This window comes from Rousettus aegyptiacus, unplaced genomic scaffold (genome assembly GCF_014176215.1).
Source record: "Rousettus aegyptiacus isolate mRouAeg1 unplaced genomic scaffold, mRouAeg1.p scaffold_m13_p_16, whole genome shotgun sequence".
Classification (NCBI taxonomy): Eukaryota; Metazoa; Chordata; class Mammalia; order Chiroptera; family Pteropodidae; genus Rousettus; species Rousettus aegyptiacus.
In genome coordinates, this window is record NW_023416291.1 from 7,586,216 (window position 1) to 7,612,133 (window position 25,918).

General features: G+C 33.6%; 1 long non-coding RNA gene across 4 annotated transcripts in view; it reads right to left on the minus strand.

The window, feature by feature from the left end:
* Positions 1-5,202: 5,202 nt before the first annotated feature.
* The window catches only part of LOC107516238, a 35,931-nt gene continuing 15,215 nt past the window's right edge, over positions 5,203-25,918 (minus strand). For 2 of the 4 annotated variants that reach the window (XR_001598234.2, XR_001598231.2), the window contains exons 4-7: positions 11,353-11,505; positions 10,244-10,335; positions 9,156-9,319; positions 5,203-8,242 (exon numbers count right to left, since the gene is read on the minus strand). This is a non-coding gene — a long non-coding RNA (uncharacterized LOC107516238). Of the gene's footprint in view, positions 8,243-9,155; positions 9,320-10,243; positions 10,336-11,346; positions 11,506-25,918 lie in introns of all 4 variants that reach the window. The other 2 variants (XR_001598232.2, XR_001598233.2) reach the window with 2 other exon arrangements.

A 25,918-nucleotide genomic window follows, 5' to 3' on the forward strand; every position in this document is an offset into this window, starting at 1 on the left:
ATGTTTATTTTCGATAAAAGCTAACAAATTTTAAGAGATATGAAGGGTAAGAGAGCATTTAATCTTCAGCTTCGCAAATATATATGAATCAAAAAATATTTAAATTTCAATAACGTAAGTCCTTAGTCTCACTGTGATCAGGACTCATGATTGAATCGCTTCTGGCTTCAACCATTGACACAGAAAAAGGAAAAAAAATATGTTATTAATTTTTAATGTCACCAATCTAACTACAGGTTCTATTTACTATTTTTAGTTACCAATTAAATGTAATTCTTAATCCTAAAAGTAGCTCAATTCTATTTCAGATTTATTTATCATTCATTTATTTATTCATGTAGCTAAGAGATTTTGGCAGAATTTCTGCTATGGTCATAACACAGACTACAGTCACATTCCAACAGCCATTATAAGAAATCATCTTTGGTTTCTGGATTATAATTTTAAATGCATATGAGACATATGCTTACACTGAAATTATATCATTTAGATTGGTTGAACACCAACAGAATAAATTGGAATTATGGGGGAAAAGATTCAGGCAGTTTGAGTACTAAAAATTATAGACATTTCACTCTAACCCAAAATATAGAACATGTTAATTTATCAATTATTTATTCATTTAATTGAGCTGCTGAATTATATTAGACTATACATATTTAAAGTCTTTTCATGGTAAGAAATACTTTGGGATTCAGAAATCCATTATTATGTATAAAAGCACATTGAGAAGATTTCAATTATACAAAAAGTGAAACTGTTCAATTACACAGTTCAAAGTGTTCTAATGATATTTTGCAGATTGAATTCCCATATAAAACTCAGCAGTTCGTTATTATCTGAGATTTAATATACAGCTTCAGAAACATCATATGTTCTTTCTAGTGCCCTCATTGTGTTTTGTTGCTGAATATTAAAGCACTTTTTAACTAAAAAGTCAGGTCTTACTGGCTATTGTTTTGAAAGGTTCAAAGTAATAATTTTTAAGATGTAAAAAGAGTAAAAAGAGGGAAGCAACTCAAGTGTCTGTGGATGAATGAATGGAGAGACAGAACATGGTCCGTACATAAGAGGGGGTATTATTCAGCTTTACCAAGGAAGAGGATGCTGACACATGCTACCACATGGATCAACCTCAAAGACGTTGTGCTAAGTGAAATAAGCCAGTCACAAATGGACAAAAACTGAATGTCTCACTTACATGAGCAGTCAAATTCAGAGTCAGAAAGTAGAACAATAGTTGTTAGCTACTGCAGGAGGACAGTATAGGGAATTTTGTTTAATGAGTACAGTTTTGGTTTAGTGAGAAGAAAAAATTCTGGAGACTGTGGTGATATTTCCAGGACAAGGGGAATGTACTTAACTCCACAGAACTGGATGCTTAAAAAGGGTTGATATGACAACATTTATGTTATTTATTTTTTACCACAACTTAAAAAAGCAACCATTAAACTATGTACTCCTTTATAGGTTTCAATTGATATATAACTCTAGTTGATGAGCTGATCCTTATGGCTACATTAAATTTAAAAAGGTCACATTTTATAGAATACATTTTCTAATAAATAAGGAGCTCTTGTTGAATTTATAGCAACTTAATGAAAACAAAACTTCAATATTTTATTCTAGATTCTAAAATCTATTTCAGGTCATATTAACTCAGAGTTAAAATATGACTAGCATAAAATGCATATTCAACCTTGTGCAAATACATAAACCAGAAAAGAAGTTATATTTCTATTTAATCCCTATTTATAAATACAAAAATATCATAGCAAAAAAAAATGTAAAAACTCTTCAATATTTTGAAATTGGAAAAAAAATTTCGTTTGAATTCTAAGCGCGAATACATCACCCCATGCTTTGGGTTTAGAAGATCATACAGATGCAACTTGGTAAAACTAATAAACAGTGGCTATTTTTTTACCATTCAAATATAACACACTGTGCTGAAAAACATCCCAGAAGAGTGATTATCACATGATAACGTACCCTCTCTTCTGTCTTAACTGCTAATTAAATTAATTAATTTAGTGGTCTTTCCCCAAGTGGACTTGATTTAATATCCTGCATGTAATTAGCAGCTCAGAAAATAGAGATGAGATGATTTTGTTCATGGTTACACATAGCCATAATCCAATGGACTTTGTAACAATATAAGTGGAGAGAGAATTTTGTATGTCTGTGTGTGTGTGTGTGTGTGTGTGTGTGTGTGTGTTTTAAAAATAAAAGTGTTCTTTATTGGAAAAAGATAGTAACACTGGAAGAGGACACTTTTGGCTGGAGTCTACCAAACAGATATAATTCATATGTTTTAAAGCTGCTTGAAGATATAGAAATTATTTGGAAATATTAAATGCAACTCATATTAATATTAATAAAATAAATTTCACCTTTTGACATTAAACATAACTTGATGTTTCAGAAGGACCGATTTCAGAGCCACCTGCTCTAATTGAAATTTGAATTTCAGCTCAGCCATATACTAGCTGAATGATCTTTGGAATGTGTATCATCTACACAAGAGTTTTGACAAATATAGATAATAATAATAATACCTACATAATAAGGTTGTTGTGAAAGAGTAAATGAGTTATTCCATGTAAAACAGTAAGGACAGTGTCTGGCACATAGTAACTATTAATGATTTTCATTATTAAAGAAGTGGTACTATTTATTCCATACTACTTTTTAATCGAATTACATATATAGGCACATATAAAATAAGTCATGGGCATTTATGCCCAACTGTTGGTGCATAAGAAAATAGATACATATCAGGAAAAACAAATAGCAGAAAATAGAAAATTTTCATAAATTCAGTAATTTAACACCAAGTTATACATAAAAAGTTCATGACACACATTAATATTGTAATAATCTGTCTCTCCATTCTCTAATAACATCGATTAGGCAAAACATTACTAAAATAATAGAGATGGATAATTTAATTAATATTATTGATTTAATCCATATCAATGTTCTACATCTAAATTACCTGTTAGTCAACTTATTTCCTCTTTACCTCTTATTTTATAAAATCTTTGCTTTCGATAGTTTAAAACCATGATACTAACTATAGTCCTGTTTAAAGTTTATAAATATAATATCTATTTTAGGTGATGCTTTTGATTTAATAACTTCTGTGTTTTTCTTCTTAGTTGAGTTACAGAGTCTTGCCAGAAGTCGCATTTTCTTTTCTGGTCCTGGTGTTGTTTTGTGCTATTTATTAGTGCCTGACCAATCTTGCTTATTTGTTTATTCTGTCAACATGATGAAAGATTATTCTTTTACTTTTTACATTCTTTGGGATCATTTTCACATGTTCTTTATAGCTCTGTAGCTAAAATATTTACATAAGTTTATTGTTTTAGCTAATTTATCTAGCATCCTGAGGAAGTTAGGTGAGATCTGACACCTTCAGTAATTCTAAAAAGAAATATCTGTTTTTAGCAGTCTTATTTATTTTGCTTTCATCTTCTGTTTGATTTGCAGGCCACCTCTCAAGTGTCTGTTACCTCTTAACCGCCTTCTACCACTAGTGCAGACTGGACCTTGGTCCATGGCATTTTTTAATGCCACCGTTCACTCTCTCTAGACCCTTCCTAAATAGAGCGCGTAGGGACAGATCTTGTATTCCCCGAGCTGCTTTATCAGGAAGTGTTTCTTGAGTCATTATTGTATTATTGATCTGTTATGCTGCACTATGTCTAACAAAGTTCATGACAATGATAGTCTTCCCTAGTCCCACACAGCCAATGGGGGGAAAGATTCAGCCTCATTTTATGCTTCTTTTGATGAGAACAAGAAGTTAGATGGTGTCCTAATGACAATCTGACTCAGAAGTTCTGGTTTCCTCAAATTCATGATAAAAATTTTTAAGCCCATTTCGAAGCAACATTATTGATGATTTTCCTGCTAGAGCTTGAAGTCTTATTTTGCACGATGTGACGTGATATTTTGCATTACTATTTTTACTTTTAAAGTATTATTCTGTTTAAAGACCAGAATTATATGAAAGGGCAGATGACATATTTTCTGCACTCATGCTACTGATGGGACTTTCTTCTTTCCTGGAATATTTTAAATAAATCTGTTTTTAATTCACGTCTGTGCCGTTTGCGCTACATGGGCTGGGCATCTCACTCAGATTTATTTCTGGTGTTTTACTAGTTTATCTAAATGATCATCACTGCCTTTTGCAGTTCTGCTTACCCAGAGGATTACTTGTTGATAACGAAATCGCCTGCCTGGAAGGAAATTATGCTGCAGCTGCACCAATTGTCAAGATTTATTTCTTTAGAGCCTTACTATGGTAAAATGTGGTCTTTATAATCTCAACCATTATATTAGTAAAATATATGAAGAAATATTGGAATATATGTTTATATAATATGTTGTTCCCTACGGCATATCCTTACGTCAGCTCTATATTTAATTTTATAAGCAGATAAAGCATATACGCGTATATTTCTTACCAGAACCTAAAGTATGCATATCTTAAGTGCTGAAACAGATATAGTATAGTTAAAATTGTAAAAATATCTATATAAAGAGAATTTGTAAAAAAATGTAGCCAACAAATCATCTCAAGGACATTAGTTATTTTCTTTCGGAAAATTATAAGAAAATGCTATTTGTAATCATCAAGAAGACAAGTTTCTAGTAGAGGATTTGTTTCTACTTGACAACATAAAAACATTAATAAAAACTTGGAAACCACTAACATAAAAATTTTATAGTATATAGTTCATAATTATAAGATTTAGGTAAAACTTTAAGGAACTTAAAATATTTCAAGGCAATTCATAGAAGAAGTCTTTCCTCTTTTTCTCTAATAATTTATTCTGTTTTCTTTATATATATTACATATTGTATAATGTATATGTGTACATAATCCTTAAAGACATTTAAAAATATATATGCACATACATATATATATATGTGTATATATATATATATATCTGTAAGGACTATAATGAAATGTGTATATATGTATATATACAATATATAACAAATATAATATATATATTGAGGAAATATATATTTTATTATTAAAATTATTATTATTATGTTCCTCAAAGGGAGCATAATAAAACATTAACTTTATATATTACTTTACACTTTCAAAAAGAGGTTGATTTGTAACAACTCACTAATAGTAACAATAAAAATGTGATAAATATATACATCACTAGGAAGTTAAAAAAAAAAAAATCCCTGTCTATAGATATATAGATACAAATGAATCGTATTTCCCACCCCGTGAGAACTTTGGAACAAGCACAGAGATTTAATGTGTCATGAGGAAGCTCAACACTTTTTATCTGTCTGCTTTGCTCTCTTGGGAATGTGTCTCTTGTCTTCATTGTGTCCTGATCAAACAGGAACGACCTAGAAGGACCCAAACCCTGCAAACTAAAACATGGACATGTTCCACTGCAGTTTGTTTTTTTAAAAAATTAATTAATTTATTTATTTTTATTTAACTATATGCTTTGGAGTTTTTAATAAGTACTCAGAGACCGTTCTCATTCTTTAAAATGGCTGTGAAGCATACTGTGACATGACTGTGCTATTTAACATGTTTTAAATTGACATTTATATTCTTTTCAGTCTTTAGTGAATGTAAACAACTCTTTAATGATGATGTTTGCATTTATATTTATCTGTGTAGATGTAAGGATATCCATGGGAAATTTTCCTAAAATCTGTATTGTTTTGAGAAAGAGTGTGTGCACTTTAAATCACGTTTAAATTGTCATTCATAATGTTTAAAAGTTTACATTTCCAACAACATATTAAATTGTCATCTTACCAACACTAGTAGATTCTCTTTACCACAAATTTTAATTTTTACCAATCTGATACTCTCCACTGTTCTGTAATGTCTATTGACAAGAGAGTTTTCTCCTTCCCTTGGTTTTTATAAATGTACTCATAGGCAAAGAAACAGGAAATTCATCCACTCAGAGACAAATATGGTGAAAGACCTTAGTTAACGATCAATAAAAAGTCAATTTGAGGCCATTTTTGAGCTACTTTTTAGAATTTGAGTATTCATTTTCTCTTTTCTCAGGCATACCAATTTTTAAATATCCGTTCCTTGAATGCATATCATTTCCGAAGACAGAGTCTGGTGCAGAAACTCCATCACCCTTATAGTAAGAGTAATACCAAAGTATCAGTATGTTGTCTGTTGTTCTCAGACATGCTTGCTTAAATTTTAATTTTGCCCTTGGTCATTTAATCAGTCAATATCATCTTCCCTGCCTCTTTAGTTTTACATTTAATTTATAATCCTACAACTATTTTCTAATATTTTGAGGTGCTGTCATTTCAATGGCAAACGGAACTAACAAGCAATCTGAAAGTGTTACTGCTAAGCGAAAGAATAGGACCAGAACTACTTTAAGTTAAACATGTATCGTTCTGAAACTACTTGTCCAAGTTTCTTTTCTCGGAGTGCGAGTACACAACTCTAGGGTAACAGGCGAAACGATTAATTGATTCAAAATAAACAACACATCGCTACTTCCTCTGAAAGGGAGTCTGGATTGCAAGAGAAAACTAGGCCAGCGGCACCTTTCTTTGATCCAAATGATTCTGGAAGCAGGGAGATATAAGAAGACACCTTTTATAGCATCATGCCAGCAAGGTTAACTACTTTTTATGCTTCGAAGTCACTCTCACTGTCTAGGGAACATCATGCTTCAGTTGGAGAGGGCACATGTGTTTGGTTTAGCTGTTGTCTGATTAATAAAGGAAGCCAAGCTAGTTGTTTTTGTTGTTACTTTTAACCTTTTACAGTTTATTATTCCACGTGGACAGGGAAGCAATGATATCCATTCAGTTCATTAGGTTCTTTAAATTAAATGAAAATCAAAAGAAATATTACTAGACTATCATGTCATACCTGTCCACTTGACATATTACATGTAAATAGGATTATAAACATTTTACATGGTTCTTTATGCCCCCTCCCCTTTTTGGGGGAAGATGAGAGAGGTTGTCAGTCTTTTAATTTAGATTACATTGCAGTCAAGAAAAAAATATAATGTTCATCGGTGTTTACAGGTAGGATTCCTCGTGAGTGTGGTTGGAAGTTTGAGATGTCCTTTTCCACCTGTAGTTCTCTCCACATTGAAACCCTTCCCTCCTTCCACACCAGGATACCGAGCACTCTTCTTCTGATTGAGCGAAAGTGGGAGCTAGTAGATAGGCCTGTTAGAGGTATCGTTGGTGGCAATTTAGTGACAGCTACTACTGACACTATCAGATGAGTGTTAATGAAAGACGTGTTTTGTTTTATTAAAGGCACAACCATCAAGACCTGGATGTTTGTACTAATTCTGTGTTACTTTTCCTAGTGCCAGTATTCAGCTGTCAGCCAAGATCAGGATGCCATTCTAACATAGTCATTGCATGCCAAGATCAAAGAAAAAACATGTTTTTGATGGCTCCCTCACAAGGGAAATTCTTAGATGTTCTGTGAGAGATTCAGTAAGCCCTGAGTGCATTTGTAAAAGTGCATTTGTTTGCTATCGCAACATAAAAATTATGATAGACTTTGAACCTAAAAACATTATTCACTTATTAGCTTCCAGTTCTATTTAACTGGATTCTCCACTTATGGTCACACCAGGCCTCAGTCAGACTGTCAGCCAATCCAAGCTCTTATCTGGAAGCTTTTAAGAAAGAATCCCTTCCGAGCTCATGCAGGTCGTTGGTTGACTTTGTCACTTGGAGCTGCAGACTGAGATCCCCACCTGTCTGCTCCCAGGTCGTGGCTGGCCCCATTTCTTGGCACACGGCTTGTCTGTCTTCAAAGCTGGCCATGGCACCTCAAAATACTTTGAACCTTTTGCATCAAATCTGACCTCTTCTTCACCTCTCTTTTTTAACACCAGCAGACGTTATAGTCCTCTCAAGTCTTCCTTTTGTGTCTAGAATTCTAGAAATGGGGTTTGTTTTGTACTAGAGAGTAAATGCACCTCAATCAGTTTCTCCTTTAACAATTAAAACATGACAACTTCCGTCACCTACTTGTTATAAGGAAAGTAATGTAGCCACATTCTTCCTAAAGTATCTTCCAGAGCCATGTGATGCTCAAGGATTCTGAGAGAGCCTCGAGGGTCTAAGCTTTTGCCAATAATTGTCCTGCAATATTCTGGGAGAATATCATCTCAGACTCCACAGAGAGCTCTGCCAGGGCTGGTACAGCTTTGCAATGATAGAAAACCTAGAAATGAGAAAAAGCGAGTGAATTTGACACGAACCCTCTAGGGACAAATACATTGACCTCTGGGAGAGCAGTGAAGATATTTATATTTTTACGGAAAATTCAGTATTAACATTTGCAGAGATTAAATTTTTGGGTCATTGTCTCAAATACTATGGAAACTGTAGATCTTTATTGGAGGAAATTTCTCTATGATAATTATTAGGGTTGTTTTTTCCCAATCTTGAAGTTTGGCATATATATATATATATATATATATATATATATATATATATATATATATAAAATCTCAAAAAGATTTTCAAAAAAATTGCAGAAAAAGGATGAAATATATGCCTTCACAAATTGTGAAAGGATCTTATCATTGATTTTTAAAGATTTTCATACTTCCTTTGAAATATTAGTATGTATTGATCGATTTACAGTAATATCTGGTTGTCTTTCAATTATGAACTCTTCGGTCTCACTTATGCTCTTCTGAGTAATAAAAAGAGAAAAGTACAAGGAACAAGATGTTATTCACTTTTTCACAAAATTATGTGAAACCCAAATTGATTCATTTCGCTTTGGCTTCTCATTCAGTTTTAGTCGATATAAAACTGTCCATTTAACATCGCGCTGTTTGACGTTTCCCTCGGTAATGCTCGAGATGCGGAGGCCTGACTCAACACTTCCTAACAGGAGGACAGACGGCTTCATTTCAGTAGCTTCATGCATGTCACAGTTCTCCTGCTGAGCTATCTATTACCCTGTAGGATCATAAGTTACTTCTATATTATGTAAAATGCAGCATGCATCAAAGGTGACATATGCCATTTGGGAGCTTTATTATAGTTCACCTAGCAAATTCTAAGGACAGTCAAGTCAAAATGAGATTTCAGAATGCAAAACAGCATTTACGCTAGTGGCTCACCTGGTGTCCTGTTCTGTGACATGCTTGTCCTGTCCCATTGTGGGGATGCCTCCGTAGAGGGAACCATGAAAAGTGTCACTGGGTTTCTCTGTCACCAAGCACCACCTGTACATTTCTGATTCGGTAATCTCATTTTAAGTGCATCTTGCAAATTGAATCATGTCCTACGAGGACAGATACTGTCATCTTCGAGAAAAAATATACTGTTAACCACAAACTACACTCCTCACGTATGGCTAAATATATTTCCTCATACATTTAGGTGAAAATAGATGTGTCTTCTCTATAAGGACACATTTTTAAAATGTATTTTAGGCATATGGCTGAGAATAAAACTACTTCCTTCCTATCTGAGCAAGGTAACAGATTAAATTTGAAATGGTGCTTTCATGCAAGCCCTGAAATATGACAATATATTTACAAGTGACAGCTCTAAAGGAAAGCTTTCCCTTTTGTTCTTTAAAGTACTCTGTCATTCCTATATTTGATTAAACAAATATAGGAATGACAGAGTACTTTATATATATATGATTATATATATATATATATAATCAATATATACAGAATGCTATCCTATACTAGTGAAATTACACAGTAAATAAAAATGAGAGACTATGGTTCTTGTTCTTATGCAACACACATCTAAAGGGGAAAAATGTAAACATATCGCATTTAAAACAACAAAACCAAAACAATTGCGGAAATAAAGTGCAATTTTTAATCAGCTATTTATTTAAGCAGTAAAGAATTCAGAAGCTTAAAAATAAAGAAATCGAGAGTGAGTAAAGCATAGCCATGGAAGGATTTTATTCAGTTAATTTTGTTCATTTAAAACAGAAATGTATTGAAGTCAGCTCGCAGGAGAAAACGAGGAGCAGCATTAGATTTCACGAGAACTGGAATATGGCCATCCAACCACGGTCTCGGCCATTATTTTCCTTATGATTCATTTCTCAAAATCCCTGTTCTTTCTATTGAAGACTGTTGTTTTAGATAGTGTGTGAACCATCATGTGCCCATACTTACTAATCTCTCTAATACCCAGCATTTTTTAATGGACTCAGTTTTCGTGTCTAAATCAAACTTACAGGAGAAATTGTGTGTTTGATATTTGTCCCTTTTCTGGTGGCATGGTCTCACTCCTGGACCAATTATTTGCCATTGGGGAGGACAAGATAACCTAGAAAAAGCAGATCGTATTTGTCAACTCCTTCATCAGAGAGTATGGATAATATCTTTCAAAAGAGTCCATGGATGAAAAAGTAATGTCTTGATACAATGAAGAGTCACTTGGAAGAAATAAAAATTGAGCTTATTTAGATAAGTCTTGAGGTGAGGTCTAAGGGAAAGACAGTTTGCTTTCTTGTGCAGGGAGAATATCCATTGTTTGATGATTTGTAAGTTAATACACTTAATGTATGTGTGTGGTACTGAGTAGGTTAAGATAACAGAATTCATGAGGATAAAATAAGGTGCTAGAAAAAAAAAAAGGAATGTCTTGGAAATAAAGCTCCTGTATGTCAGGGATTTGAGTTATATTGTCACTTTGGAAACCAAAGATTACGGAAATGTATATACGAATGATGTGTTGCAGAAGGGTAGGTTGTGATTTGTTTTTGTTTTGTTTTTGGTTGTTTGAAATTGATATGGAAAAAAAATAAAGGGGAAAGAAGCAAAAGTAGAAGATAGGTCAATAAGAGAATTGGGACAAAGTAAATATATCTTATGACATGTCTCCATTTATAGCACAATTTTACATTTTAGTACCTAAATGATGTAAATATTTTAGAAGGATCTCAGTGGTAAAGATAAAATAACCCAATCATAATATTATATTTCATTATGATACTTAAGTTATTTTTATTTTATTTTATTTTTTTCACAATCTCATTAACCGAAATCGTTTTGACCATGAACAAATCACATTTGAAATAAACATGGCTGGACCACTCCAAGCATCAGCTCTATAGTATAATAGTTACTTCTAACAAGATTATGTTACAGAGTAATGTCCTCACCTGCGAATGACTTCCCGCCCTCATCTACCAGTTTACTAACACTCTAGACATCTCCCACGACTCTACGTTTACAGAAGGCGAGCAGAGCGGAATCTCAAAGAACCTCATGCCAATCTGTTTTAATCACAGAATGAACTCTTGACAAGAGCATTTGTGTTCCAATACACTCTTACCCTTACGCCTTTGCTAATATCTTGCAGTTCAAAAGGAGCTTTGGTTCATCAGGAGTCTGAGACTAATTCACCATGTATGGAAGGGCAAGTGAACAGCCAACTTTGCTTGAACACACTTCTTCAGGTAAGTGTTCCCTGAGTTCATTCTCTCTTCTCAGCCTTAAAAGGATCCAAATAATGAAATGTGATTATTTTAATCACGTATTTTTTTTAAAAAATTCTATACTCACAAAGCTTCAAATATTATAATACAACAGATGTTTTCACATTATGGGGGGAAAGAGAAGTGAAAAGAAGTAGACTAGACAAGACAGTGGAAGAAAAAAATAAAATAAAATTATAAACATTTCCCGGTTGTTTCCTGAGGTCCTTTCTGAAGATTTGATATCAGAACATGTCGTTTTGAAGAATTAAAAAATAAATAAATAAATAACATTGCTCGCTGTTGAAACATGTTAATTGTAACCTCTAATATAATTTAGCTATGTGTATATGATTCAGTCTTTTATATCTTCTCACCCAAGTTCCAATGAAGAAAATGAAAATAAGAAAAATTTTCACAATGAAAAAAACTATTAATAAAATGAGCCCCCTGAAATCCCAACTATGGAGATAATTTTTAAATAATAAACAACAAAAAAATGTACTTGGCCATCTCAAACTAAACCAATCCTGGACTAATTGTCAAAATTTTATTTTTTTAAACTAATATCCATTGGCTGCCTCTCTCCCACCAAGGACAGAAAGCTAGAATGTATAAATATCCCAATGATATCTGGATGCATTTATTTATAGTAGAAGTCTATGAAACTCTTAAAAGTCTTCTGTGTCTTATATTTTTCTATGGAAAAATGTTTCAGTGTGTATTAGGATGAGTTTATCTAGAATTAAGAATAAGAAGCAAGTGGAGAAAGTAGAAAAATATCTAAATTTCTAAACCCAATAAATCACAGTTCAATGTTTGCTAGAAATTTAGAATTTGAGTATTATCTAAAATTAAGAGTAGCCATACACTCTGTCCATTTGCAAACACTGTCTCCCTATGGAGCCCTTAGTATTCCAGAAAACATAAATTAGTAAAAGGGAGACCCATCTGCACTCCAAAAGAAAAGATTATAAAACTGATTAATCACGGCAATCACAAAATCATTTTAAAGACATATTGAGACTCCCATATGTAGCATCATGGTGGAGTCATGTACTAAAAAAAAAAAAAACTACTCTGCCAAGGGGAAAATAAACAAAATATTGGAAAGAAGTAACTAAAATGTTTAAGTTAATTACTGACCTGGAAATATGAAATCCCAGAAGCAAAAATTAAAGTGAAAATAAGAACTCTTAGTAGTAATCATGTACCCTAAGCATCTTCATCCTTAGAGTAACATGAAAACGCTTACGGACTTGAGTCATTGTTGCGATGACTAGGAAGAGGTAGATAGGATCCAAGGTTCAATTCTCTTCTGCAGGGAAAGAGTGTCTAGTGAAACACTCCTCCATTAATCAATGTGAAGGCAAACAGATATGATCCTGCCCCACAGAAGTGGGCACCAGGGAAATGCGCCTATCTTGTATTTGTGGCTAAGTATCACACACACACACACACACACACACACACACACGCACGCACGCACACACATATGTATGCACACATACATATACACACATACACCGACATACACACATAAGCACACATACACACACATACACATGTACACACACACTAGTGAATATTCAAAAACACAATCCAGGAATCATGTAAAATCAAATAAAATATGTCATAGTATTCACTATAATAATCTAAGATAAATATTTGCCCCAATGATTAAAATAAGAAATGGCAATCCTGCCAGAGAAGCATAGCTTCCACCCAGGCCTTAAATATTTCCCAAAGAAAAATACGAAGAACCTAGGCTCATAGTCAAAATTTTCATAACAATGAAACATGAAAAGAGATATTACAGAAAAAAGCAGTTACATCAATTAGATCAGCATCGATATCAGTAATTAGATTTCTCAGAAATAGAATATAAGACATTTATTATATATTATATATTAAGCAAAGAATATGAGCTAGAAAATCATAAATTGGTATTTTATAAGCTAAATATAATAGTGAAAATTAAATATTCAATTATTCAATCAGGGTGAATTAGTGGACTATTTGCACAGACCCAGTGGACTCTCCAGGTTAATTCACTTTAGTAGAAGGTCTAAAAGAGGTTTCAAATAACAAATAGAAACAGTGATTAATTTAACAGCAATTACTCACCTTATCCATTTGCAAGTATCATCTCTTTTTATTCTACAAAAGGTTAAAAGAATAAAGGGAACAACATTCATATGCATTGCAGAGTATGGATTATAAGAGAAGATGATTAATTACTGAAACTTCAACATTAATTTAAATCTGAAGAAAGTATTTAGAATATAACACACATTGAAAAGATGAAAAATGTGGCACAATTAAAGAAACAGGATAAAGTGAGATCTGATGTATATAGAAGTAGAGTCTAGAGAGTGGCTGCTAGATTTAGAAAGGGGAGGAGTCAGTGAATTAACAGGTAATGGCTGTGAATTTTCTGAAGGTAAGGGCAATATTACTGTTATAACTGCTGATGCTAATTAAATATATTTAAAATCTAGAAATTTTGAAACTCTAAGAGATAAACTTTGTCATTGCATTACGGTTGCATTTAATGATAAATTTAATGATTTTACGATACAAATTAATATTTAGGTAGTTTTAGAACTTTTCTCCCACCCAGAAATTTTTTAGAAATACGAATGACCACTTAAAATATGCCCCCCATGCAAATCTCCTTAAACCATACTTAATTTCCAAATACAGACTTCTACCTAACATAATATAGTGCATACGACAGAAAAAATTTTCCTAGCAAGAGAGTGCAAAGTTCTTGGGTGATACTTACTCCTCTCCTTTGATATCCCATCACTTAAATACTGTGATATAAAGTCAATGATTAAAACAATTAGTGAAGTAATTATTCTTTTGTGTATCCCAGTGTCCCTTTTATAAAAGTGTTGTATAGATAAGAACAAATACTCCGATAGAATTTCAGTTATAGTATTCCATCAAGGATAAGTGAACATTTTTCTACTTTTTTTTATTCCTCCACAATCAATTTTAAGAGAAAGATCTAATGAAAGTATTTAAAATACAGAAATTAATCTTAATTACCGTAATCTTACTGATTATTTTTCTGCCAAAATTTTTTACCTTTTTTCTCTGCTTTGATAAAACACTTTGAATAAGTGAAATTAATTCGCAAATATTTAGTAACTGTTTTGGATATTTTCAAGCTTCTTAAAACTATTTTTTTTTAATGTGCTTTTGGATTGTATTGTCTTGTTCTTAAAATATGTAATCCATGTCCATATTAGAAGGATACTTGACCAAATTTAGTGTAAATAGCATTACCATCCAGTTAACATGAAGATAACTGTTAAATCAGCTTATAATTACTGTTTTTTTTTAAATCTGAGAAACTGGCATTAATCCAGAGAGCGCTAAAGACAGCAATGACTTTAATTAAATTTAATATAGCAATTCTTTCTAAGTTTGCTCTCCGATTTTAATTCATTGTCATCAAAGATAAACATACAGAATTACACAAACATTCAATATAGCTTCTTCTGATATTATTAAAACACACAAACACACACACACAGAGAAAGAAACCAGAATGCAGCTCTCCTGAAACAAATATCTGAATTCTAATATCAAATGAATGAAATCTATTTAACAAATTCCTACATCTTTTTAAATAAGATGTCCAGATGGACACCAATTCATTAGCATTTACAATCACAGATTAAAATTAAATTTTTTTTTCTAATATTTAATCTCTAACTTTCTATTCAGTTCTGTTTAACATTATAGACTACATTGGCAGATAGAATCTTGTTGAGTTCCTCTGTCTCTCTGTCTCTCTCTCTCTCTCTCTCTCTCTCTCTGTCTCTCTCTGTCTCTCTGTCTGTCTGTCTGTCTCTCTCTCTCTCTCTCTCACTCACTCACTCACTCACTCTCCTCATTCTCTTCTCTCCTCACAGCTTTACTTGAGATATTTAATCCTCTTCCACTGTATAACCATCGGCATGTCTGAAAAAAGTCTCCTCTTGAAGTAAAAATGCTTTATCATTCATTAATTATGGCATATACAATATTTTAATTCCCTCACAGTTTGGTAGCTCCGTTCTGAACATATAGTGTCTTTTTTTTTCCCAAAAAATTTATGCCAAAGGGTATTGTCAAATTTTGAAGCCAGGTTTGAAGCCAGTTCAAATTTTGAAACCTATGCAATGAAAGATGGGTTTTAGGTGACCCGAAAAAAATAAATAAATAACCTTCCCAATTCTAGATTTCAGGCTGTCAATAATGCAATATATTAAAATTGTTTTGTTGGTGCTTTTTTATAGTCTACGTGTTTACTACTGACAGTGAAAGTAATTCGTGTTTTGTGCGAGCAAGACATTCTGTTTCTAAGCTGCATCTTTGAAAAGTTATTCATGCAGAGTTTAGTTTTTAAAATCATGATAAATGATATGTTTTGCATGTACGTATTAGGAATTGTGTACTAGAAAAGTACACAAGACGAACAGTGCCTTAAACGAATGATAGGCATATTTTCTTTCACTGACTGATTAATTCAAAATTGGGTAGTCCACACCTGCTATGAAGGCTCCCCAGTGCTGTCAGAGATTTGGGAGATTTGGGTTGTTTCTTGTTGCTGCAACTTTCATATCTATTGGCAGCCCCATCCTTGAGTTTGCCTCATGGTAAAAGGTAATTTCTGGAGGTACTGCTATCACTTCTCTGTTTTATGTAGGATTAAGTATGCAATGGCTCAATTTAACTGAGCAAATATCTCTTTTAGTAGAATTCTCTGTTAAATATCTTCCAAAACCTAATTGTGCAGATGTTCACCCCATTGCTAGCCCTGTTTGCAAGTTAAATGAGTTTGCCCTCAAAAGTGTGTGCTGTTCCTGGCACTCACAAATTTGGAAGCCTACCTCTTCTTTTTAGCATAAGTTATTAGAAAAAAAAAAGTTGGCTAGGAGAAGGCTAAGGAAAAATTCATATAAAATAACACTAGAAACATATATTCTTGCTTGTACTAATTCACTAATTAGCATACTTTATATATAGCATTTGATCAATAAAAAATTACAGTTTTCCCAGCATTCTGCTAAAATTTGTTCATCTTTTCCCCAAGGCCAGGTTGGAGGGTGGTTCCAGCATCGGGTTGGGTTTAGTGATAGCAGAAAACTATAAACACCAAATAAAAAACCGGATGTGACATTGGGAAAGAATACTTGTTATTAGACTTGTCAGTGTAACGAACACTCAGAGAGAAGTATATGCAGACAACCATGAGGCCCTGTGCTGAGAATGTTTTAAAAAATGCCACTCTTCCTATAACACTAAACGTATTTTCTGTAATGTGATTTTGTACTGAACACCTGCTCTTCACCGAACAGCATTTTCAAACTGAGCACGTTGGCAGGTGAGCGTGTAAGAAGGGATTTGCTATCAAACGACATATTAAAGGACATCATGTTAATAGCTATTTTAACAGACCATTTTAGTTTGACCTGAGTTTTCATAATATCATTTCCTTAAAATTATCTTAATGTGAGACTAATTCCCCAAACCCTGTTTAACTAATCTTGCTTACTTGTTTTACCAATTTGTCCCATTATAAATATAGACTCTTCTGATTAAAATAGCTGCAATCTTTGACATTGCAGACTTTGATAAATGAGGGTGTTAGATATACCTCACAGCTAATGAAAGTCCACACCTAAATTTGGATGACATCAACTATGCCAAATATTATTTTTCTGAGCATAATTACTAAAGAAAAAAAACCCTCATATGTGATTATAGTGCTAAACAATGCATATCTTCATTGAGATTTAATAGATAACTGACTTAAAACAATACTGTGGGAGACTAACTTTTTGATGCAACAGATGTTGAGTTTACACAAAACAAATAAAAAACAAGATTCTCTATTTGGACTACTCATTTTAAAGATAGTATTTCCAGTAGCAGATGGCATTCCACAGAGTCTTATGAAATAGGAAAAAAAAAATGTTTGCCTCGACACTGTAAATTAACAGATTGCTTACAACCATGCACATATGGATTAATACATTTAAAATCTGTTTTTTATAAAGGTAGAAAATTTCCATATAGGACAATATGAGAATTATTAAGCATATCTTCCTAATGCTTATACTGAAAGTGAATATAAATTCACATGTTTTTCTAACCATGGATTCATACGCTTGGATTTAGTTGAAATTAAATAAATTACTCACTTTTCTAGGGAGAAATTTATCACTTGACAATATGCCAGTTTTGCAACTGATCCGTTAAGCATATGTATGCTATCTCATTGTGTGTTTCTTTAATCACAATATGGAAGAACTGTAGAAAGAATGTCTTTTGACCCCAGTTGTGTTGAGTTTAGAAGTCACCTACTCAAAAAAGTCTTGCAGCGGTTTTAAAAGTTGTGCAGAATTCTGTCTAAAGCTAATGTCCCTTTTTTTCTGTTATACTATGCACTTTATTTTGCTATTGGAAAAGAATTTACCTTTAACGATAAGAGTAAGCACAAAATTGTATTTTCATTACGCTGTCACTATTGAAGGGATTTAATCTGTTATTTTTCAACAGTCAATTGTGTTTCCTTAAATTATCAAAACATTTTATAAAAAAAATGCATTCCAAAAGGAAAATTAGGCTATTAGGTAAAAAAGTTTATACTCCCGCCCTAAGGGAAACTGTCTTTCTCTAAATTGAAAAATAAGACCATTATTATTGCTATAAAGTTTGTTTTGTATAAAAATAAATATATTGAGCTTCAACTTCAACATATGAGGGATGAGTCCATCTAATGCATTAATAAGCAAATGGTTATTTCCTATATTTACTTGCAGTAACTCTAGTGCAATGCACTTTATGCTTATCATTCTTACTTCTATGAAAGAAAACTTAAATCCACTCAACCATATTATCTCACTTGTATTCTAATTACTTGAGGTTATGGCACCAAGTGATTACATCATGAGTATTATCATTCTGCATAACACAAAGCATACATCCGAAATGATTTCACAATAGATTGACTTTGCATTATGAGCATCCTGCTTCTTTCACAAGGAGTAGGGATTTCTACTTAGCTAGAGATTTTGATCCAAGGTGACAAGACGAGGGAGGTGGACTTGAAGGTGGAGGAAGGGGCCGACACAGACAGAGTTGACACACAGCTGGGGAAGCCAAACCAAATGTATCTAAACGGTCCGGACTTGATTCCCCTTTTGAGTTTAATTGCTATATTAACAAAGCATGACTCAGAGGACATAATCAGTGCATCTCTCATACTCCCTTCATGTTTAATCATGTGTTGCTTACTTCTGCACAGGGCGAAAACTGGGACAGGCACCATGACTTCTCTGGTTACTCTAGGATGATAAACAGTACCCCACATAGACCGTGGCCTGGCCAGTTATTCTGAAAGTTTCATGTCTATCTTTCTCACTCACTTTTAACATTTGCTTAATATTTGGCATTTTAACTTACTGAGTCACCTCTGTAAGACTACAGGGACTGAAAAAATGGAAAGGGGAACAAGGACATTTTAATTTTAATTACTAGTCAAAGCAGATGACCAAACCCAGCTCTTCAGCCATTTTGATCTGGGGAGTTTGTTTAGACATAAGTCTACTAACTCTGAAACGTGCACAGGCATCACAGACATGCGAAAAACTTCATGGCTCTTTCTGTCTCTAGATTTAAAGCATCTTCACAATAGGGCAAGACCCCTCACCTAAGAACTCTCGTTATAGGTCCTCTCTCAATGTACTTTCTCAACCACTTTATAATTTTGGTCCTTATCAGTGGTGCCAGGTTTGGAACCCAAACATCGTGAAACCAAGTCTGGGGCCTATTCTGAAATGTACGTTTTGCTTGTCGCCTCTCTTTACAGCATCTCAACACAGGCAATTTTTACTGTTTAAAAAATTTGTACTTCACAAAAAAATTATTTAAAGTTTAGGAATATTCATTGAGAGTGCAAAGAGAGATTTTGTAGTCATTACTACCAAAAAAATATATAGAATAAGAATCATTTGTTGCACTGATGGGAATATTTTGTAAGAGTTTATTTAGGAAAGCATAGGTGTTTATTCATTGGTGAATTTATTTACCCATTTATTTATTATCTATATTTAAGTAATATTAATAAAAAGTACTAATACATAATATAAATCAATCTAATAAATATCATTAACTGATGTCTATCAAAGAGGTTTTAATATTTGGGTAATACCAACAGGCACCATCATATTCGATCTTTATGATTATTGTATGTGGTAGTTATTCTAATATATTTAATTATGTATTAATATAATAGTTAGAACAATTTATTCAAATATCTAAGAAAAATTGTGTAAGCACCTTTTCTTTTGGTAAATTGAAGCCTGGGGTCTGAGTGATTCCATCTTAAATAAATTGAAGCCATTTAATCTTTTACTGATTCCACGTGATTTATAACATTGTCTTGGGCATGACTATAGGAAAATAAATAAAATTGACTTGAATTAATATGGCATAACTGTGAACTAGAAGCTTAAATGAATTCCTGTTTCTGGGTATAGATCTTTACAAAGATTTTATTTGGATGAGAAAGACAGAACCACTATGTTTGCCCTTTGAATTTCTACGTAGTCTAATTTTTTTTGAAAAATATCAAAATATCATATATATACATGTATTTGTTGCTATACTTTAAATTCTTTAAAGGAGCAAGAGAAAAATTATCATCATAGAGTCATTATCCATGTACTTTAATTAATTAAGCTATCTTATAAAACATCATTCTTTCTGTTATTAAATACATAAGTGCTCTTATTTCCTAATTAATTCGACAACAGATAAATCTTGGTTTGGTACTTGTTCTATGTTTGTCTTTCTCTTCTTACATATTTCCTATATATTGATACCATAGAAAAGTTATGATATTATACAAACACTAAAACAAAAATAAAAGAATATTGTCAAGAATATTCTTGTTAAAAAAAAAAAACATTATTTCAAGGACCCCTTATGAAATCTGAATGCAAAGAACTGCATAGGAACCTGATAAAATTAACTTTATATTGTATTTGAAATCGTATTTACAATTCCTGTTACTAAAGAGGCAATTTATTTGTATAATGAATCATTAAGCTCTTCCCCAAAGCTTTATTTTTTATAGAAAGAAACCTTTTGTGGTTTGCAAGTAATGAAATTGTTTCATCAGGCTCTGTGGTGATTGATTGTCTTGGTTCAGGAGATTTTTTTTATTCCTCGTCATTGATTTCTCTCATTCACTATTATAATATCTCAAGTATAGCTTTTCATTTACTACTGAGGAGTTATTCTTCAATAGCATGCTATTGTTTTCCTGTCGTTAAAAATGCACAAGCATGCACACATGCACACAAATATTAGCCTTTAACATTTTATTTTTATGTTCTAAAGAGTAAGCATAAAATATAAATGGCATTTTAAGTAACCACTTGACAAATAGTTCTCTTAAAGAGATTTCAGAATTTTAAAAGTTACCTTTATGGTTAGAAAGGCGGAACAGACAGAAGTGCATATTTATATGTTTAATAAATAATTTGCATTGTGCTCAGATGTTAGTTATCTATGTACACATATAGCATAGCGTTCAGAAATTAATTTGAGGGAAAAGTAAATATTACTAATATCAACAAAATCCAGCTATTGTAACATATACAGCTTTTACCAGGAAAAAGGATTAAAATACAGGTTGTTCCATGAAAAGTGAATAGTTCCAATATAGGAAAGTGTTACCAGGAAGAATATACAGACCTTAACTAATACATACATATATACATCAGCATTGCAGATTGTTAGTGCATAAATCATAAGTAGCTACATACTTTCTGAATTCTGAAAAGATACAGTTAATAAGGAAATTAAGAAAAAAAATTATATCATAATAAAATTATGTATTTGCTTAGAAAGCTTTTCCTAATAATACAAAACAAACAAACAAACAAAAAAACTCAATCCTATTCTCTTCCTGAATTACATCATTTAAAAGTAGTAGAATATTGAGAAAAAATTGGTAGGATGGCAAGTGTGTCATAGATCATTTACCCGGCAACGTTAGTCATATGACATGTGCCACTAACTCTGAAGGAATCTCAATTAATAATAACTTTTAAAAGCCTTGAAACAGGAATGGGAAGATATATGCGAGGCACTCAAATGAGTACAGCATTTTAAGAAGTGCTCATAACGTTCTTGAATTATTTAAGAAAAAATAGATTATTTGCATAGTTACTTAATACAGGGACTGTTCTCCAAGCAGTAATGGTTTAACCGAAAATCATTTTCAGAAAAAAAGTGAAAATGTAAAACCTCTCTCCTGTGTTGTGAAATGGTGACTAGCTACACACATTCATTTATATTCCTCTTCCCCTCTGTAGAGAAAATCTACAACAAGAACAGAGGATAAGGCACAAAATATAGAGAAGGATCTTCACTGATGCTTTTGCACACAAGCCTTTGAAACTGCAGAATATAGAAAAAAAGGCCCAAAGGTGATGCTCTAAGCTTCTTTTCTAGGTGGTCAATGTCTTATCAAGCCTTGCAGTCTGATCCTTGCCCATCCTTGCTTACAGAGGAGCCCTGCATTCCAGGGACCTCAGAACGTAATACAGATAGAATTAGGGACTTTGTGTCTTCGTTATCTATCTCACTGTCAAACAGGTCTTCACTCAGAAATCTCAGACCTACTTGTTTATAGAATCACTTTTCCTCAGATCGCCCCTTGATATCTTACAGGATAATAATTCAGAAAGACTAGACACTAGTACTATGTTTTTCTTTGACATGTTCTGAATTTACTCCATGTGTTTCGAATTCTCTCTCTCCATCCCCACTCATATGTGTATATAGATAATTAACCCTGAAAGTACAGAAGACATTACATTGCAATGACATACTTTGGGTCGTAGGTAGATATAAAATAGATTTTAAGACTGACTTACACTAGACGTGTGTCCAATTAATCGAAGGTTACTTCCTTATTTACAGTCTTATCTTTTGATTTGAATTATTCTTGTGGTTGAAATAGAGACGCTTAAATTGTCACGAATCATTTAACGTTTACTCTTAACATGTAGATTCCTGCATTATAATTAGTATGGGACTCTCTACAGAGAAACTTCACCTGCATTTCATTAGGTTCTCATACCACTTTTTTTTTTCTTCCATACAAACAGCGAAATCTTTGAAGAGGCAATGTATAGTGAATATCCATAATTTCTCTTCTCCCATTCTCTCTTGAATTCGTTTTAATTAACATTTCACATGTTCACTGGACAAAAGCATTTCTTCTCAGGATCACGGATGTCCTCTAAGTAAACAGAATGGTCAATTTTCTTTCTCATCTTACTTGAACTGCAAATAGCACTTAAGGCAATTGATCACTTCCTCCTCCTTGAAGCATTCTCCGTAATAGACTTTTCCAGAAACACATATTTCTGCCCCCGCCCCCACCCCCCGACCTCACTGGCCTGTTCTTCTCAGTCTCCTGTGCCGCGTCCTTTTCTTCCTCTGCCTGTGCGAGTGTGACATCCCAAGGTTTAGTCTTGGCAATTCTCCTCCTTCCTAAATAAACTTATTCACTCTGGCGGCTTTAAATTCATATGCTGCTGACACCCTAATTTATATTCCCAGCCCAGAAAATTTCTCTGAATTCTGGACTTGCATATATGACCACTTAACATCTCCCTTTGAATATGCACCTTACACACCCCCAGTGTGACATGTCCGCGTATGAGCGAATCGGCCCGGTCGGTGTTCCAGGAACGTGTTCGCATATTCTTCCTCGCTTTAGGATCTAGAACTGCCATTCTTCAAGATCCTCAGTTTGAAAACCTAAAAGTCATCTTTGACACCTTTCTTTCTTCTGTCTAATCCATCATCATACTCTGTGCATTTAGAAAACACACAGAATCCAACCAGTGTTTACCATTTTCAGGACAAAACAACCACCAAACCGATCTAATTTCTCAGATCGATGATTGTAAGGACTTTAAGGTTTTTTGTTTTTTGTTTTTTTCCTCCTGCTTTTACCTCTATAACCTGATAGTCTATTCTCACGGTGGTTTTCAAAGTGACTGTTCAAATCTGAGCGTCGACACGATTTTTCCCCAAAGCCTCCTGTGGGTTCACGCCCCACTCAGAATTCCCTCGGTGGCTTCCAAGGCCTTGCCTGTCCATAGTGTCCCGCTCTCTCTTTAGTCTTGTCTCATGTTATTGCCTCCTGTTTGGTCATCTCCAACCACCGTGACCCCCTTGCTGTCCCCCTAAAACATCGAGCACGCTCCCGTCTCAGGATCTCTGTGTTTGCTCTTTGTTTCTTTGCCTGGAGCACAGTCTCAACAGAGAGCTTATGTCTCATTGTGTTTCTTCTTTCGATTCCCAGCTCAAACATGGCCTCTGAGGGAGGCCTACCCTGACGACCCCATGTAAAACAATAACCTCTACACATGCTCCCTTTCATCTTTGCCTTGTTTGTTTGTCTCTAAAACGCTTTCCGTTTGGGGGTATACTAAGACTTGATTTATGAGTTTATTTTTCTCTTCTCACCACTAGAATATAAGCTCTGTGAGAGATGATATTATTTGCTGTTTTGTTTACTGCTACGTGCCCGATGCAAAACAGTACAGTAGCTCATAGATGTCAAGTAAATATTTAATAAATGAAAAAGTGAGGCATAAATATGTTGTGGTCATTCTTTACTCTGATGGTCAACAATCCAAGTGTGAAATTGGGTTGTGAATACACACTCCTTATCATGAAGCCTGGGCATTCCTGAGAGCCTATCAACACAGAATAGTTCTTACGTTCTGGTACCTGCCTCTCAACCAGCTCAGCCATGATGAGAAAAGTATTTTACCACCTGCTGGTAGCATTTCAGGCGATTCTCAGTAAAAAGCCTGCTCAGTAGTAGGAGAAATTCTCCCATGTTTGATCTGGGATGGGATCCATTGTTCAGGCTGATTCTGAGCAGGACTTCTTCATTAAAATGGGCACATCAACCAGATTCAGGCCATCTTGCCTAATAAGTGAAGTTATCTTTTAAGATTGCCACTTTGGGGTAAGGATGAGTTTGTGAATGATTTTCCAGTTATCACTTTTCCGATCGAACAAAGTCTTTGCGTATCCTCTATTCTCAGGCTCCAGGGACATTATTAAACATTGTAGAAGTGCAATTGTTTTCCTCTTATACCCGAGTTTAACACAGTATGTGCCTCTAAGGATTCTAATTCTCTAATTTTGAGAATGTTTCCAGTGTGTTCCCTGCTAATCATCACAGTTAAGCATCTCTACTGTAAATATTTTTAGGAATCTAATCTTCTTAAATTATGCTCAAAATATTTTTTTTTATTTCCGTAAAAATATTTTTATTTCTGTAACAATGGCAACATCTACATTCCACCTCGATTTACTAAACAACGACATCCCATACAGTGTCCAAACTATAACACCGACAATGAGTCCACTGTTACCTTTTAGAAAAGTCTCATCCAGCCATGTTCAGTCCACTTCCGTTAGGAGTAAATACTGAACTGCCGCCCTCCAGCAAGAGATGCTTACCTGTGTCCAGAGCTGTCGAATGGCCTTTCCACAGATGATAATTCAGAAGGGAGTAGGGTGTTCACAAAGTCAAAGACAGTTCATCCTCTGAAAGCCTGCCATGCTGCTACCTGTCCCTTATCATGCTGAGGACTCCATTACTGTCCTTCTCCTTCCCACTCTCCACTCAAACCTCTCTTTTTCTTTTTCCTTTTTTTTCCCTTTCTAATCCCAGGACGATTCTTATCTATATAATTATTTTTTTTATAATTTCTAAACATTCAAATCATGTACAGTTTATAACAGCTTCTTTCCTTTCATATATGTCATGGGTTCAAAGTCATTATGCCAAGGAAGAGAGAGTATGCAAAGAAAAGCATTTGGGTCTTTGGTGACTTCATTAAGTCCTCAAACCAACCGTGGGGCCACTAATCCAGGCTGACATTATGTGATCATTAAAAGCCCTTATTTATTGTAACTGAAAGTAAAATTTACAGAGCTGTAAATTCAGTGTCTCTTTATCTGACTTGGAACATAAAAAGCAGATTATATGTGACACATTTTGATTCTACCCTGAAAAAAATCCCTACCTAAGATTTCCCTGTCTTTTTTGCTAGTTATTGCAACACTAGCCCATGGACGACTAAGTAAAAGCACGTTAAAAATATACCTATTTTGAGCCTAATCTTTTAGTTTTTACAAGGAGATTGGGATTGTGTTGAAATTCAGGAAGATTTAGGTTTAAGCAATTCCTAATCCCCACAGATCAGATGAAAAAGAACGAGTTGATGTTAGAAGTAGACAGTGTTTTTTTGTTTGTTTGTTTGTTTGTTTGTTTGTTTGTTAAGTAACCACAATGTCTGAAAAATAACCATCAGAAAT